The sequence below is a fragment of the Orbicella faveolata genome, unplaced genomic scaffold (assembly GCF_042242905.1).
Source record: "Orbicella faveolata isolate gen_17 unplaced genomic scaffold, um_ofav_v1 contig_24, whole genome shotgun sequence".
Classification (NCBI taxonomy): domain Eukaryota; kingdom Metazoa; phylum Cnidaria; class Anthozoa; order Scleractinia; family Merulinidae; genus Orbicella; species Orbicella faveolata.
This window is the reverse complement of record NW_028301552.1, coordinates 4,314,462-4,331,799: the sequence shown is the minus strand read 5'-3', so window position 1 is coordinate 4,331,799 and position 17,338 is coordinate 4,314,462. Positions and strand designations below refer to the sequence as shown.

At 36.9% G+C, this 17,338-nt stretch overlaps 1 long non-coding RNA gene and 2 pseudogenes across 2 annotated transcripts; 1 reads left to right on the top strand and 2 right to left on the bottom strand.

The window, feature by feature from the left end:
* LOC149110021 (uncharacterized) overlaps nt 1–17,338 on the bottom strand; it is a 57,274-nt pseudogene that overhangs the window by 12,913 nt on the left and 27,023 nt on the right.
* On the bottom strand, nt 1,005–17,289 carry LOC110042526 (mediator of RNA polymerase II transcription subunit 17-like; annotated as a pseudogene). Its single transcript, XR_016207816.1, has 13 exons — nt 17,155–17,289; nt 16,766–16,777; nt 14,129–14,324; nt 13,288–13,482; nt 8,204–8,310; nt 7,039–7,110; nt 6,824–6,895; nt 5,850–6,052; nt 4,668–4,724; nt 3,582–3,719; nt 2,188–2,299; nt 1,909–2,057; nt 1,005–1,596 (listed from the first exon to the last, which is right to left on the bottom strand). The product of XR_016207816.1 is annotated as a mediator of RNA polymerase II transcription subunit 17-like (transcript).
* Nucleotides 11,178–12,700, top strand: LOC149110023 (uncharacterized). The gene is made up of 2 exons (XR_016208052.1): nt 11,178–11,497; nt 12,263–12,700. It is a non-coding gene; the product is annotated as an uncharacterized LOC149110023 (long non-coding RNA).

The following is a 17,338-nucleotide window of genomic DNA, read 5'->3' as shown; positions in this document are numbered from 1 at the left end:
TTCATGCTGCAGAAACCGGAGTTAAGCGTCGAGAATTGGGCTTTAATGGCTTTGTTTTTGGCTAATGCTACGCAAGAGGTTCCCTCCGTGTGAGACCTAAACGTTGTCACGGCTGATAAAGCGCGGTTCATCTAAAAAAGTTCATCTAAAAAGGTAAAACGACAAAGGTGGGTACAAAATAATTTTTTGAATCCCGCATCTCGCCAGTATTTTGGGATCAATTCCGCAATCCCGCCCCACTCAGGATGTTCATCACGATCCCGCCTGATTGGAGTGAAGGTTCTTCGTGTTCCCTGTGATTCTCGGTTTTTCATCCTGTGTCCCGCATCCATTTTTACTCTCATCCCGCATCCCGCAATATCTACGTTGGAACTTCGATAAAGAATACTGTAATTTTGAATCTAAAAACTGTATAAGAAACTTGCAAGGTAACTGATCAATATTCAGATGTAAATAACCAGTTTTATAACTGAGACAAAATTTCACCTGAAAAATACCTCTGGACATGCGAAAGCCATTTTTACCTTTGTTTTTGTTTTCTCACACAACTACAAGTGTCTTTGATATAATTTTTGGCTGTAGTCCATGAACGATTTTTTTCCAAGGAAATGTCAACCTCGTCCCCAGGGCTTTTCCCTGGAAGGTGAGGGAAAAGCCCTGGGGACGAGGTTGAGGAATGTAAGATGCAGCAATACAGACTATTTTTAACAAATCGAAAAACTCCCGTAAAACCCGAGAAAATTAAGATACGGTACTTATTTCTGTTACGTTAAAGGTCTCGGTTTAGCACTCCAATGCGGATGGCGAGGTCGCCTCACAGTGTGTTTGTCTACAAACCAAACTGTTTTCTTGGGCAAGACACTTTAAACCGTGTCACAATTCCTCTCCAACCACGTGTATTGCTGCCAGGGTAACCCCCATTTCAAGAATCCTGTACAATTAGAACAGACGGATCAAGCTGGACACTGGAATTGTACAATTGTACAGTTAAGACAACTACGAAATTCAGACAATATTTCGATAAATTTAATCACTTCTTTTTCCTATAATTTAATATAAAAAATACATGTGATAGCATTACTGTTTTGCTCCAGGAAGATGATAAACTCACCAATCTTCATCTTTACCATTGGGAGCCTGTAGACACGTCACGCGGGTTACGAATGAGTCACGCGTGTTTTCTCGCGCAGCAAGTATTTTGCGCTCGACAGGAAGTGTGTTTGTGTGTGCGTGTTGTACATGTATGTTTCCAGCTATCCGTTATGTCTAACGATTTACAGCATTAAACCTGTAGTCATTCTTCTTGTTGTTGTTCTTGTTGTTGTTGTTCTTGTTGTTGTAGCATTATTTTATCACACATAGAGAGGAGATATTCCTCACAAGTGTGATCAGTACATTTCTATTGCCAACAATAAAAACAATTTCTGTACAAAGGTTCTTCCTGGCATTTTAGACCAGTGTACTTCAATAAAATCTCCACCTAAGCTCTCCCAGTTCATGCTCCCTAGTAACTCTGGCGCCACTCCATGAGGGACTTGAGGGCGCCTGACCAGAATGCGCACACCGCTGGTCGGCCCTGTGCGGACTGCAATAGCTCTGGAACAAAAAGATGAAAAAAATGCCGCATATTTAATATACGAGGGTCCCACAAGTAGACAGAAAGAAACCGTCTGGTATACCTTACTGATCATGACAAGTGAAAGAACATGTAAGCTAAATAAACCTTTCCGGCAATCCACTTCAGTGCATAAGGACAATAGCATCAGAGCGAGGTTGGAATTGACATTTTTTTTGTTTATTTTTGTCCACCCTTGGCCTCGACTGGGCCCCATTGTTTGTTGGAATGCGGGAACGGTTTATTTGTCAAATACATGACTAAAAAAATGGTTAAACTTATTTCATTCTTACTTGGAGCCATTTGGAGATTTGACCATCAATCCACCCACGTGACCCTGCCGTTCTTTTGGTCCAGTGCCCACGTGACGGCTATAGTGGATCACGTGCCAGCCCAGGCCCTGTGCCAGCGAGTGCGCTACTGACAAGCGATGATAGCAGACCTGTAAAATCAGAATTATGAAAATCTCACGTGAGTTCAGTCCACAAACAATATAATGACTTCTAGTAGTGAAAGATTATCTTGACCAATGATTACCAGTTCTAAAGCCAAGATAAATGTTTTAAGCACACCTGACTGAGAATGAAATCTTCAAAATCTTGAGCGTGAGTGGACAAGTCCAAACTCTCGCCATCACCATTGACAACATGTATATCTCGTACTCCCACATGCAGCTGAAATGATCTGTTAATAACAAATCACATCCTTTGATTAACATCAAGATTCTCAACACTGTGTTTCTTACATCTTTTCTAATTCCTTTACGAGAATTTTATTCTTAATCAGAGGCAGAGTTACCTTTGCTCTTCCTGAGTTTCCATTATTTTGCATTTATGTTTTGTTTTGTTTTGCAGCTGACCTCTGTTATAGCGAGATCAGTGGATTAGGTGTCTTGTGTCGGCGACAAGTGAAGACAATGAGTTAACTATCAACTTCAAGTTGGAGGAGTTAACTGTCACTTAAAGCCTTCTTTAGAGGTAATTTAATGTGATAAAGGGATGACCAAATGGTAGATACCTAACAAAGCCTATATTATTCGACTTGTAGGCTAACAGCAGAGGGTTTGTTCTCTAGTCTGCTTTTCTTTGTATCCCAATATATATTTTTTTTTAAGAAATGGAAGGCAACGGGAACTTCTTAAAATCGAAATGTTAATTTCTGGAACTCTTTAGAGTCTACTTCAAAACTCTGCAAAACTGTGGCAAATTGAATTGAAAGTTCTTAGAAGAATAATTCTAATCATCTCAATTTTTATTTCATTTAGGACTGATTTCCTTTATAAAGTCCTGTATTCTAAGTTTTCAATTAACCAAATGGAAATATTTTTTCACCTTTTTAGCTTCTTGTAAATACTGTAGCTCATGTAAAAAGTTAAATTATCCCTTTGTAATAGTAAATACTGTTCTTGAAAAGCCCCATTGAGAAGGTGTGATGAAGTATGTATGTTGTGTTGGCTAGGAACCCAGGTTATGATGGATTCCGCTCAAAGTTCGAGCAATAAAAGTGCAAAAATTATTTCCTTAAAATCTACTCATAGCACGGTAACTTTTTGAATACTATTTAAAACATCTCACTTTAATTAATTTCTCCTAGTGACCCCGCAATTAAATTCTCAAGCATTCTCGCAAAAGTTCATGTCAAACCTCGTAAGAATGCTTAATGCGTGTGTTATTGTGTTTTCAACTAACGTGAAACGTCTGTTTCAATTGAAATAAATTATGGATAACTTCAAGTTCAATTTTCTATCGCGGGATCAGCTTGAGAGCTTAAGTCTCGATAAATTCTTCTTACCTTTATTCAAAACATTACCATGCTATGTGGTTTTTTTGGTAACTTTATGTTTGCCATTATTGCTCGAATGTTCTGCAGGAAATCATCTTAATATGTGGAGTGCAGTTAGTTAATTAATAATGAGTGTTTTAACCAGAGCTGAGTTCAACTAATATGGTCCCAAGAGACTTCCCACCTGGCAAGATGTCCAACCTCTGGAGATGTGATGTGAATAGTCGCCAATGTAGTTGTATCAAAGCCGACACTGCTCCAATGACATGTAATACACGGATCAGTTAGTCTCGCCTTCACTGAATCAACCACCTCTACAACCCTGTAGTAAAGTATAAAAGAAAGAATGAATGCAGTTAAATGCAATTTAACAGAGTCAACAACAAAGAGCGCTTGCACTCCCCTGGTAGTCAGCGGTGTCGACACATATGTGCATGTGTCGGAATTCCACGTGCTTGTGCATCGTAGCGTGGAGTAAGTACAGGAGGCGTTTCCTGGCGTTTTTTGTAGTGTGGCAGCTCATTGCCCAGGCAGTTCCCCTCCCACCCCTTTCCCTCCCTCTTTCCACTGTTTCAACAGTGTGATGGGTGCCTGTTCCTCTTACCGCATGGGGGCTCATGGCTGGGTTGCCAGGATTTGCCAGCCATGGGAGCAATCTTCATCTAGGAGCTGGCTGCCAATAGTGGAAGCTCCTGGATGTCTCAGTAACCCAACCTCCATTTTCGCGATGCAGTTGTTAATGCAATATTCTGAGGCCAAACCATTTATATGTTTATCTGAAAGTACAGGTATTGTGTTTGAGAATTGTTTTCCCACCTCTCCTCAATTTACAACCATTCAGCCTTATTTTGCGTTCTTTCAAGTAAAGTAAAAACCTGCATGTAAGAACCTTGTGGTTTAAGAACCTGCTAGCAGAAATCTGCCATTTTAGTACCCAAAAATATAAGAACCTGTACAGCCAAACAAGATCACGCACGTTCTTGTATACGTGGGTTACAGTTAAATTATGATAAACATTTCAACCAAGTTAGGAGAATAAACTTAAAGTTGTGAATAAAATAATAGTGCATATTCAAGGACCAATACCACATTTATTTATTGTTTCTGGTAATCAACAACCATATCTCCTTCACAGAAATTAACATGTTAATTAAGCACCTACTTGGCCTAAATTGCCAATAACTCCCCCAAAATACAAGAACCTATTTTGCTAGACTTAAAATATAGGTTCTTGTAAACATGCGGATTTTTACTGTACTCAAGAGCTTACCTTCTTTGAAGCACCTTGTGCCTTGAAATATTCAAAACAGTTTCCAATAGCCCATCACTGTGGAGTGAAACAAAAAGAAAAACTGTTGACCAATATGTCCAAGAGTAATGACAGTGTGAAACAAAATGATCATTCAAACAGAAAGTACAACCCATCAGCCATGTAGCTGGGTTGAAACCTCCCACCTGATGGATTCCTAAAATGGTTAACAATGTATGTTTGTAATGAGTAATATTAATATCAATTTCACGAAAGACTGTGTTAATGACCAGATTTCCAAACACTGAGAAGAGAGTTGAAAATACGATGCGCAGTGGAGTATTTTTGACGCACTTTGAGGCGTTTGGAAATGTGGTCAAACTCCATCTGGAGTGTTTGATATATCTTCTCAGTCAAAACTAAAGCTAAGGAAAATAGAGAAATAAAATCATAGAATCTATGCTAATTAAGATCAGATATTCAAACACCATCACAATCATGGTGTCCTTTGTTTCTGGCCGTCATTTCCCTTGTTAAAACTTGATGAATTATTGACGAGTTTGAGAACCACCGATAATAAACATTTTGTACAGTGTACAATGTACCTAGTACGTTTCATAAGCACAGCCAAGAAGCATGTGTATGTATTCACTAGCCTGAGAAAACAGATTGAAATGCCATCTGTATGCAAGCTGAATTCTTCAATCATAGAAATAGCAACAGACAGAGATTACGTATTTTCCTTGGTCGCACACTCAGCCATGGTAATAATGGTGTGTCTCATAGACTTGACAAGTAGTCTACCAGACGCACCAGCTAGTTTACAGGTGCACAAAGAAAACAAGACCCAAGACCTGTCTGAGATTATAACTCACACATTAATTCCACACTGATGACATATAGGTAGCTCTACAGAGGGTCTTGGATTCGCTGTTACCTGTACACAAAATTTCAACTGAGTACTAAGAAACCCGAGACATTAATCCCTGTAGAGCTACGTCAGCAGTTTGGAATCTTTTGGGTCAAATGTCTGACGTAAATAAAGTTGTTATATCTAAGAGGAATCATCCTTTTCAGGCTAAGATATTACCGGAGTATCTGGTCAGCCAAACAGACCCACATCAAACTGAAACATTGTGAAGACAGCTTACAGTGTAGATCCATTCATTTAATAGGACAGTTTACAGTGTAAGTTCCACAAACCTTTGTAGATATGGAGTTACCTCAGCTGCTGTCATCGCCGAGGCCCCAGCAAGGCAGAGTCTCTTATTCCCACCCTGCATGGGGTATGCTGTGACAGGACGAGGGGTCACCAGAGTCTGTGTCTGATGGTGCTGCTTTCTGAGAAGAGAGTGAAGAGCATACTCCAGGGAATGTACGCGAGGGGCTTTCTCTTTCTCTGCTGACTGCAATTTACCACATGAAATGAACAACAACAGTTTGACATTCAGAGATTCAAAATATTACCAAATGGCTAGTAATAACATAAATGGAAACTGAATAAACAGTGACAAAACAAAACTACATTTTTGCACCTACAAGTGAAATAACAGTAAACAATAGAAAGCCCTGTATAACAGAAATGTACACTTTGCTATTATATACAAATAAAATACAAATTAAAAACGCCCCCAAAATATAGAAAACTAAACTAAAATAAAATATAATGTCAAAAAAAACCATGCATATGCTTACCACATAATAATAATTATAATAAAAATAATAAAAATAATAATATTAATAATATTTGTATATACACAAGATAACCCTGTCAATGTAATAAACACTGGCATCTGGTATCAAAGGAGGTCCTGTTATTAGAGTACATAAGTAAAAATACGAAAGGTTGAAAAGGTAAATATTCACTAAGAACATTGTCACATCGCCAAAAAAATATAAAAGAAGTATGCATCTGCACATAAAACACATTTGCAAAGCATGGTATAATAGCACACAATCCATGATGGCTAAGCCAATGAAAACTCTCGAAATACATTATCCAATGATCCAGCTTTTAATAAATGATAATAATAATAATTTATCATGCTTGGTGATTCTCTTTATTCTCATCACCTTTCTACTGAACAATCTATCGACATTTAAAGGAGAAATAAGATATTGATCATCCTAATAGGAATTCAGCTCAATGGCTACAACAAACATTTTAGATGTTGTACCTTTTTACTATTTTGCTCTGAATTGTCTTTTTTGCAACTGTATGTGATGCAAAGATCTGTCCCTGGAAAAATCTGTGGAATGAAATAAATAAGTCTGTATCTAATTCAAAATCTGACTTAAAATTACTTTGAAATTTAAAAGTATACAAAATTACATGAGTATGTATTTCCAAAACTGAATAAAGATCAAGATTAGTACAGAATTGGACACTCACCTCAGCTCTAATTTCATTTGCCATCACAAGGTGTGGTCTGTTTTCTTTTGTGCTGTAAGCTCCTTGTGAGAGCTGTTGATGAAAGAAAATAAGGGAGACTAAATAAATTAATAAGACTTTGTTATTCAAAAATTAACAAGTAAATTTTATTTAACATTTTCATGCTTTTATAACATTAAATAATACTGTGGTCTCCTACTGGGATACAGATATAAACTTTAACATAACAAAAACATTTGACATAAATATATACACCTGCAAGATGTAGCAACTACATGTATCATCAATAAGTAAGTAAATAAATAAAAGGTAGACAGATATAACAAGATTTTTTTGATGTGCACTGAATATCCATGTATGTCCATCCCATAAATGGCAAAAAAAAATAAAACAAACAATAAAAGAAACGTCTGAGATTTGGTCTTCAGAATAGCTTTTTATTATATAGACATGAGTGTTTTACTGGAAAATACACCACTCCTAAATTAAAATTCATACAAAACCACATCTGGGACTCAGGTAGCATATTTTCAATACCCTCACCAGTGAAGATATCAATGATTTCACTGATATCAAGTTTGCCTCTTCAATTGTACCTAAATTCGTTGGTGTATGATCAAAACATTTTTGGGTCTTCCTCAAAATGCTTCGACAATATTAATCTTCAGCGATCTTCGGTAATCATCGGAAATTTTCGGAAAATGTTCGACAACGTTCGTGTGACCTTCCAACAAGTTTTGGAGAATCTTCGGAAATCTTCCGAAAATCGTAACAAATGCGGTCATCAGTATGTCTGTGTAATAAAAAGAACATTACACATTAGCTCGAAGATATGAATTTTATGTTCTCGTGGCAAGAACAATATCTCACTCATGAGATATTGTTCCTGCCACTCGAACATAAAATTCATATCTTCTCGCCACCGTTTAAGATCCTCTACATGTATATATCCAGCAAAAATCAGATGAGCTAAAATCACAACCAAACCTTACTTTTGAAGTGGTTCAAACGTAAATTTTACAATAATTACATTGTAACATGAACCAATTCTCAACGCAGCAATGATGGAAAAAATAATCATACAGTCAGGTATATTTGCCAAAATGAGACTTGGGGATAACAATTAAGCAATGTTGACATAACATGCACAAGGCCTGCATTCAACCTGCACAAAGAGCTCCTTGCAAAACAGGTTTGACTGCGCTGATTCCAGCTTCTGTTGCCAGGATGGGATGACTGTTGGCATGTTATCATAGCAACCACTCATCAAACCTAACAGAAACACAATTTAATTTACAGTTTGATCCTCAAAAAGAAAACAGGTAAAACAACATGACTAAATTTTAATTTATAAGAATGGCACATCATAATAATTATAACAGTTATGCACTGAGTTTTTACAACTTTGTAAGCTCAAGGTTTAAAGAGATTATGATTACAACTTTTCACAATTCCTTCTGTACATATACTTAACAGTTGAAAACAGCATTTACATTAGAGCCAGCATTTTTACCTCAGTGATGACTACCACCTTCATTAAGATTTGTTGGTGTTAACTAAAGATACATTTTCAGTTGATAAGTATAGTCAATTATTTACTACACTTAACAATTAGATTATGAGCAGAAGATTTCTATCACATGATAATTGGTGAGGGCGCAGCCCAAGTCAACTATCACGCAAACAAATCGAGAACAAATACAGTGTAACCAATTTTTTTTCCTTATAAATCTACTATTCAACTAGCAAATATCTAAAGCTTCTCTACAGACACTTCAAAAATGCAAAGAAGTGTCCACCATTTTGTAACAACTGTACAAAACCCCTGCGAAATAAATTCCCAGTAGTCTGGGAATTCCTAGGAATTCCTAGGAATTCTTAGGAATTCCAAGTTATTCCAAGACATGCAAATTATGCTTTAACCAAGACCTTGGAATTTCTGGGAATATTTGGGAATAGTGGAAGTATGACTGGGAATTATTGGGAATTCCTAGGAATTCCAAGTTATTCCAAGACATGCAAATTATGCTTAATCCAAGACCTTGGAATTTCTGGGAATATTTAGGAGTAGTGAAAAGTATGACTGGGAATTATTGGGAATTCCTAGGAACTCCTATTATTTCCCAGACTGTTTTAAAAAATGTGTTTGGAATATCTAGGAATTTTTGGGAACAGCTAAAACACATGAAATATTGTTTTTGAAATTTCTATAAATTTCCCAAAATGTCAAAATTAAAGATGAACTCAGTGCATGAATCAGTTTCTGTGAATTAGTAAGAATCAACAGGATCATTTCCCTGGAGTTCCATACCTTTTTATTGTTGTCAAGCTCCAAGGTAATTATTTCCAAACAAATGTTACTACATTAATTCCAGTTTAAGTCTGACAACTCAACATAAAACTATAGCACTCATAACATTGCTTTTTAGATCCAACCTGATTTGTTAGTGTATATGTGCCCGTATGGACCCTTAAATCAAACACCCCGAGTTTAACTGATAGCAAAATGGATGCTCTCAGATTTGATAAATAGATTAAGCAAAAAATTCCTGTCAGCATAAATGTATATATGTTATTTACAATTTCAATAAAACCAAAAGTATATATATGCATGTATATATTTAATATAATTGTAGATTCACACACATACCCATCACAGCCCACTGTTGAACAATTTTTGACTTGATCCTTTATGACTTTAGGAAAAAGAGGAAGACATCTCTCACAGATGTCAGAAATGAAAAGCTCACAGTTTCCACACACTTGCTGTACATTTGTAAAACTGTACTGTGACATTCTCTGGACAAATTACCCGTAGTTTCATTAAAACAAGGATATCTTTAGCAGCCTCTCATTGTCATACAATGTCTTGAAATTAAGGCCAGAATAGCCATACAGGCATATTCTTTGGCAGAAAATGTTTTTTTCTTGTGAACAATTAGTTTCACTTACATCAGGGGAGTCCAGTGAATGGCCGTCAGTGTCAGAGTTGTCAATTTCTTCAGAGGAGTCAGAACTAGAAACTTCAACATCATTATCTGAATCACTGTGTGTATTACATCAATTGGTATTTCTGTAGTCTTTTCAGGTACAGTGTATAGGCAACTCAATTTCATCAAATGCTTCTGTGAAGCTTCAATTCTTGCATAAAGGTTGACTCCATAGTCCATCAAAGTCATCCACAACATTTCTGCCAACAGCCATCTCACTCAGGCGAGCCGAAAACTCTGAGGTGTTCTGTTCATGGTGCTGGAAATGATCTCCAGGAAAAAGTGATGCAAGAGAGGGAGATGACATCAACTGGCCTGGGAAGACTGCTTTAAGCAATTTATGTGGTCAAATCTTGTAGAGTTTGGTATGGGTATAGTGGGATCATCAATATGTTTCTTGTATTTCCTTGTCCTCGCGGTCACTTTAATTCATGACACAACAAAATCAAAAGAATAAAAAAGATTACGAGTCAGTGGGAAACAAATAAATAACTGACATAAATAAATGACAAATAAAAAAAACCCTACATCTTGATGTATTGAAAAGACTATAGATCTCATATAATGTTAATCCTTATAAATAATTCAAAGGAAAAAAATGATAAGCATTGCAAATTTCTACTTGCTGCATTGTGCTGACTGGGTGTTGAAACAAGTGGGCTCTCAAAATAGATTTGGTGGACTTACAACAAGCTTAAGCTTATTTCGCAGAATTTATCTCGTTTTCTCAGGTCGATCTGAAACCTTTTAGGTGAATCTCGGCTTTTGGGGTTTTTAAAGAGCACACAATGCATTGCTTAGTTTGATTTATTTAGAATTATAGCTTATCATAACAGAAAATCCCTATAAAATTGGATTCCTTACCTTTGCAGTGAACTTGATTTAAGTGCCTCACGATCCTTTGTTATCTTGACAACCGTCGGGAACAGATCAACTAGTTAAAGTACGTTCCATTTTCCTCGATTTCTTCGTAAAAGGTTTGAGTAGTTTTTTCCTTTTGAAGCAAGACCCATCTTTCAAAAGACCACCAAAACAGCGTGGAAAGGGGAGCAGACTTACCATCGAAAGCGACTGGTCTGGCAACCTCGTTGCCAGTCTCTCTCTCCTTCTTCTCCAGTTTCCATTCTCTCCTCAACTGATCAGCTGAACCAATCACAGCACGCGAATTTTCACGTGACTATCCTCGTGACTGAACGTGACAAAGATCGCGTTAGTCATTCTCTTTTGGCGCCCATCTTTGAATTCAGCGTTAACGGTTGATCGCTCGTGCGTATTAGTAGATTTCACTTCCAAAATTATATCAAAATGGTTTTTGCTGCGGTCCTGTGACTAGAAGAAAACAGCCTGAGTGTCATTAACGAGAAACATGTTATTCTTGGCGAAGATTTGGAGCTAAAAGAAAGTCTTACCGTGGATGTTTCAACGGGGAAAAATTCAAAGGGCAGATTACCTGTATACAAAATTATTTGGTGAGTAATTGAATTCAAGTAACCTTATATTATACAACGTAAATTCTTGTATTTAGACAAAAGCTTTTGAATGAACTTTATCGTCACGAATCATACACGAGTGGGTCACTCAGTCATGGCATGAAATGAATTCTGGCTAAAGCAAAGTTGAAACAATTTAGGTTGCCCAGAGTGTTGATTTGCGAGGAACAAGTCGTTTCTCTCGCCTCACTTGTTCAAACGAAATAAATATAGCAGTTCTCTCTGATCCCAGTCAAAGTTCTTGACAAAAACTCCAACGAGGCAGCCACAGTGTGCATGAGTTTGATGTCTCCTGTGTGTTTCAGCCTGACTGTATGGCAATCCGTGTTGATCTTCAATTTTTGTCCATCTGTATATTCTTTTGTGTTTACTCTATTATTTACAGTGTAAATGTTCCTTTAATGTTTTAAGTGTCTTTTTTAATCTTTCTAATGTCTAAATTTGGCTAAAAACCGTGATATATATATAGTGTATCCTCCAATTCGAGAGTTGTTGATACACTTATAGAAGAAGGAAAACCTTGATTTAATCTCCTGTAGGCTCAAGATTTATGTCACATATTTATCAATAGTATACAAGCACCTTCACAATTATCAAGTCTTCTCTTTTAACATTTCAACCAGCTTACAGTCGGGTCTTAATTAGCTGCATGTATTAAACTGTGAGCACATAAATATTTGGATCTCAGTCTTACAGTACCTCATATATATCGCAATGTAATGTATTTTTTTAATTTTGTTTTAGGTGTCATACAACAAAGATGAAGATGAAGAGGCCAGCTGTTGACACCCTAATTAGAGGGCAACAAAAGAAGCTGTGGAATCAACAGAAATAACTGAACAGCAGCTAAGTTTGCCCAAACTCAGCCTTTTTTTAATTTTAAGGATTGTTTCAGTTTTGTTCTTATCATTGATTCCTTACATTCATGAAAATCCAGATTTGTTCCACATAATAACAATAATTTAAGCTAAAATCTTGCGTATGGAAAATTGTTGGATTTGTAAACCAAAAAAGTAAGTAAATTATCTGAAAAAGTTCTCTTTTTATCAAACATGTAAAAGTTTGACCTTCATATCTGTTTTCAGTTTTACTTTTGATTCTTGATGTAATGAGAAAGAAACAGGATAATTATTCTTATGTTTAAATTCATGAAAGCCAATGTAATAAACCATTCATTTAAAACCTGTTTGATGTGATATCAGTGACTTTATTTGTTATTTTAATGCTGGGCATTAATCATCAAAATTTTGTCTGACCTACAAATGATACAAAATTGCCAGTTTTTCTCAGATTTTCCAATAAATTCCGACCTATTCTCAAAAAATCCTACAAATTCCAAGTTATTCTCAGAAATTCCTAGGAATTTTTGAGAATTTTAAGGAATTTTCAAGGTGAGTATATTTCAGTTGGAATTCCTAGGAATACCGAGTCCGAATTACCGTGAGAATTCACACCTTAGATTCCAAGGAATTCCTAGGAATTCTTAGGAATTCTTAGGAATTCCTAGGAATTTTTTCCTTTTCTTAAAGTTATCTCACAAGGGAATTATGCTAGGCTACTCAACTGTCTACAACAGAATATGTAGTGAGTAGTACAGCTACTAAGATAACAGTATTCTTGATAGAATACTTGTAGATGTATACAATAATAACATGTATATAGCCTGGCTATAGCACATCGCTTTATTGTAGATTGTGGTTTTAACACAAATTGTACATCAAGTTGGATGTCTGTACTTGGAATTTTGAAATATAGTTAACAGCTCTTACCTCTAACAGTGGCAATTTCTAGCTGTTTTTCAGACTGAACAATAGCAATTTCTGATTTCTGCTGTCCCCTCCAAATCACTTCCTACAGCCACCTCAAGTGCTCTGTTATCTTCAGTGGATTGCTCAGTTCTAATTCTTCAGCTCTTGCTGCTTTTGTGACTTCAAATAAACCTGGATTTCTAAACTGGGAACCAGCTGGTGAGAGGGATGGCATTTAAATCATGTACAATGCTTTCCACATTACCATACGTGTATGCAAATTTGCTAAATGTCAATGGGTGAAATCATCACCTTCTTTAGACTGGTCAAGAAAGGCTTATCATGCAATCATTAGACAGGCATGAAAATATTGAACCCTAGAGTGATCAGTATATTATTTCTCCTGACAGTATAAATGCATTGTGCAGAAGACAGGTTGTGAGAATAGAGGAATCATCAACTTATGGCAGGAGATGTTGTCTTGATGTAATATAAAATTCTCAAAACTAGATGTTTATGAAAGGAAATTTTGTATTGAAATCAACAAGGAGAATTATAAACACCAATGGAAGCTTGGGATCTGTTACTTAACTGGACTTCACAGTAGACTTTTTTGTTACCTTTATATTGACTTCAATCTACATGAACACATCTGTATGTACTGTAAATGTTTACCAGCTATACATGTAATTAAAAACCTAAGCTGTGAACTTTTGTTAAACTCTGTATAAATTTAGCAAGATCAGTCTGTATCAGTTTAAATTAATTGGTGTGATACAGTCATAACATTTCAATAATTGAAATGACACAAGGATGTCATTTGCGTCAATAACCGTTCATTAACCATTTACATCTTTTTTACCTGAGCGGTATGTCAAATCTCCAATTATGGATGCCCCTGTTCTTTTTAACCTCCATCTTTTTCGTAGCAACATAAGTTCTGAGTGAAAATCTTTTGCATTGCTTCCCTGGCTTGAGTGTTGATCAACTCTTTCTCTTACTGCATCTTCCATTCTCTGTGCTCCTCGCAGCAGAATATCTGCAGCATTGGTTAGACTCTATAAAGATAAGGCACAACATGCTTGAGCCTAACAGATGCAATCATTGTACACTTTATCTGATCAAAACACTGTGAAGCCATATCTAAATGAAAAAACAGGTCTTGGAGTTATGTCATGTATGGTATATCTTAAACACTGTCAGATTAAATAAGTTTAGAGTAGGTAAAGTCTGCATATGAGCCAAGTGGCTCATCAGGCCAGAATGTATCCCAGTTTCTGTAACAGAAAGCGGCTAGGAGTATTTCTACTCCCCTCTGGATGGTATGCTAGTCCATTGCAGGGTACCCCCAGCATTAAGCTTGCCAGAACCCATTTCTACCCCTGGGTACAAAGAGGCACTGTGAGAGTTTTAAAAGTGTCTTGCCCAAGAACACAACACAATGTCCCCGGCCAGGGCTTGAGCCCAGACCTTTCAATCTGGAGATGAGTGCACTAACCATGAGGCCACCGCACCTCCCAGAGTAGCTAGCCTAAATTTTCAAATTTTCAACAAGTGACCATAATAATTATTACACTGTATTATTACAGATTCTTATTACATTCAGTCTCGATCTCCTTAGCACATTTGTACATGTAGCCATTCTTCTTCTTTTGTATCTCTCTTTTTTTAATATTATTACATTATTTTATCTTTGGGTTTTTTTCTTAACTTGGTAGACTATCATTCTCAGTTTCATTCATTTTGTATGGAAGCTCTTTCCATCATTCTATCATAATTCATGGTGCCGCCAGGTTGCCTTAAGAAGATGACAACAATTCTCCGTTTGACAACAGTCGTCATCCATGAAACAGGTTTTCATTACGTGATATGGAAAAAAAAAAACTCGTGTTTTTATACAAACCTTTTTCAGTAATCAGAGAGAGGGTAGCTTTAGGCGTGACCTGGTTTTGAGAAACTGGGTCCAACACCATGCATTTCTTGTCACGCACTACATTCAGCACATCCGATAATGCACAGACCTCAGTTAAGGTATCATGGTAGGTGGATTGACAGTGTTTGGAAATCGCGATCTTACGCTGGCGCTTTGAAAGAAAACCCCATCAACCTATACATTTTCTGAAAGTTTAATAGTTATAGAATACAATCATATCTTTGAAATTTTCTTAACAGTTATTGTCGCAGTGATATTAAAAGAAATACCCAGAAACACTGCTTCGTTTAAACTGGTTCGCTTCCGCGCGAGAATTATCGGAACGGCGCGATTTACATCGGAAACGTTTTCTCACACATCACCCTCAAAAATCGTGTCTGCGATTTTCCAGATGTGGTTTGGTTTTTTTTCTACACCCTCCTAAACTTTGATATTTTTAATGCGGACGTTTCCTTCTACAAAAGAGGCCATAACTTTGAAACGGAAGCGAAATTAAGCAAAGCCCGACCCGGTTTTTCGAAGGAGGTATCCTAGAACATACCTGCCGAGTTTCAGCCAATTCCATCGGAAAACGCGCGTAAACGAACTAAAAATGTTCATCCATATATGCAGTTTTATTTTATCGAGAAAAACACGAAAAACCTTCTATGAGATTTGTATGAATAGGTGTTAAAAATCCCCTCCGCACTGACAGATGTCGGCATGAGTCAGTTTACCACAACAATGGGTTATGACAACTTGAAATAAACAGACGACTAATATTCTGGCGCGGAAACCCGCGTCGCAGTGAAGTCGTCCGAGAAGGGACAAACTACAAGTTAAACTGCCGCTATCTTTTACTTAAAAGATTTCGTCGGCGGCATTGGTATTATGTTGCTTAAGTTTAGGCTCCTTCGTTCTCCAGACATTTTTTGAAACCATGCCTCGTGAAGCCGAAAAGCATGAAAAAGAGGAAATCTCGAGGTCTACATTGTCAACATCTACGTCTGCGCTTGACTCTCGTTGTGGAAATTTCGGAATCGCGTCCGTTCTACAACAATTTCGTGCGACTAGCACTTGTTATATTTTGTTCTTTAGCTTCATTGGCGGGACTAGTGTCCTCGAGTTCCTTCAACCATTCCTCTTGGTTACAGTGCGACCTACGGTCGCTCACAGCCAAAGATCTTGTTCGACGCTGAACCTGTGGGTTCCACCAGATTTTCGCCTCTTCGGCCTCTTCGAAGACGAAAATGGGCAAGAACTTTTCGTCCTGACATAAAGAAAATTTGACAAGAACGAAAGCCAACTTGCGATGAAACAACCAGATCAAGAAAAGTTCCCGTGCACAAATGAAATATCACATCGCAATTCGCGTTACTTGTGACAACTGACGGTGAATTTTAATTAGAGGTGTCAACGCTATAAGGGCTTAATAATATTCAAAAATAGTTTTTTTTGCTTTAACTTAAAAAATAAAAAAGTCCTTTCCCCCATTCTTTTTGCAAAATATTTATTTCAGTCTTCTCAATTTGAACAGCCAAAAAAAGATTTTTCGCATTTTTCGGAAAAATCCACCTACCATGATACCTTAATGACTTCCTGTGGGATATGTAAAATCAGATTAGTCAGAATTTCTTTACACTGAAGCATGTATAATTACCATGGATATACAATTACTATGACAAGCACAAAACATTCACATACCTCCATATCCAACTACTCATGCATTTGATAACATACATTTAAAACATACATTACTGTATATAACATAATTTACAGCACAATAGAATGTACTCCTTCCAGATGCAACTTGTTACATATACATGCCAATCAATAGCAGTCGATAAACAGACTGCCAACTGATCATCAACCAATACTAATTTTATTGACTGATATTCATTGATGGATTGCTTTTCTGATCTTTGATTTCCACTGATTGATCACCCTGGAGAATATTACCTCAAGTTTTCTCTGACAGAATCCGAAGGCCACAGAGATGTTTGAAATGTGACAAGCGATTTCTCTTCATCCTCTTTATCGACATCTTCTTGTCCTCTCACATCTGATAGAAAGTCTATTTTGTGTGCCAGCTTGGCCAGTTTCTCTGACATAGATAGCTGACTGATGGCGAGAGAAGACAACCATGTATGAAAGCCATAC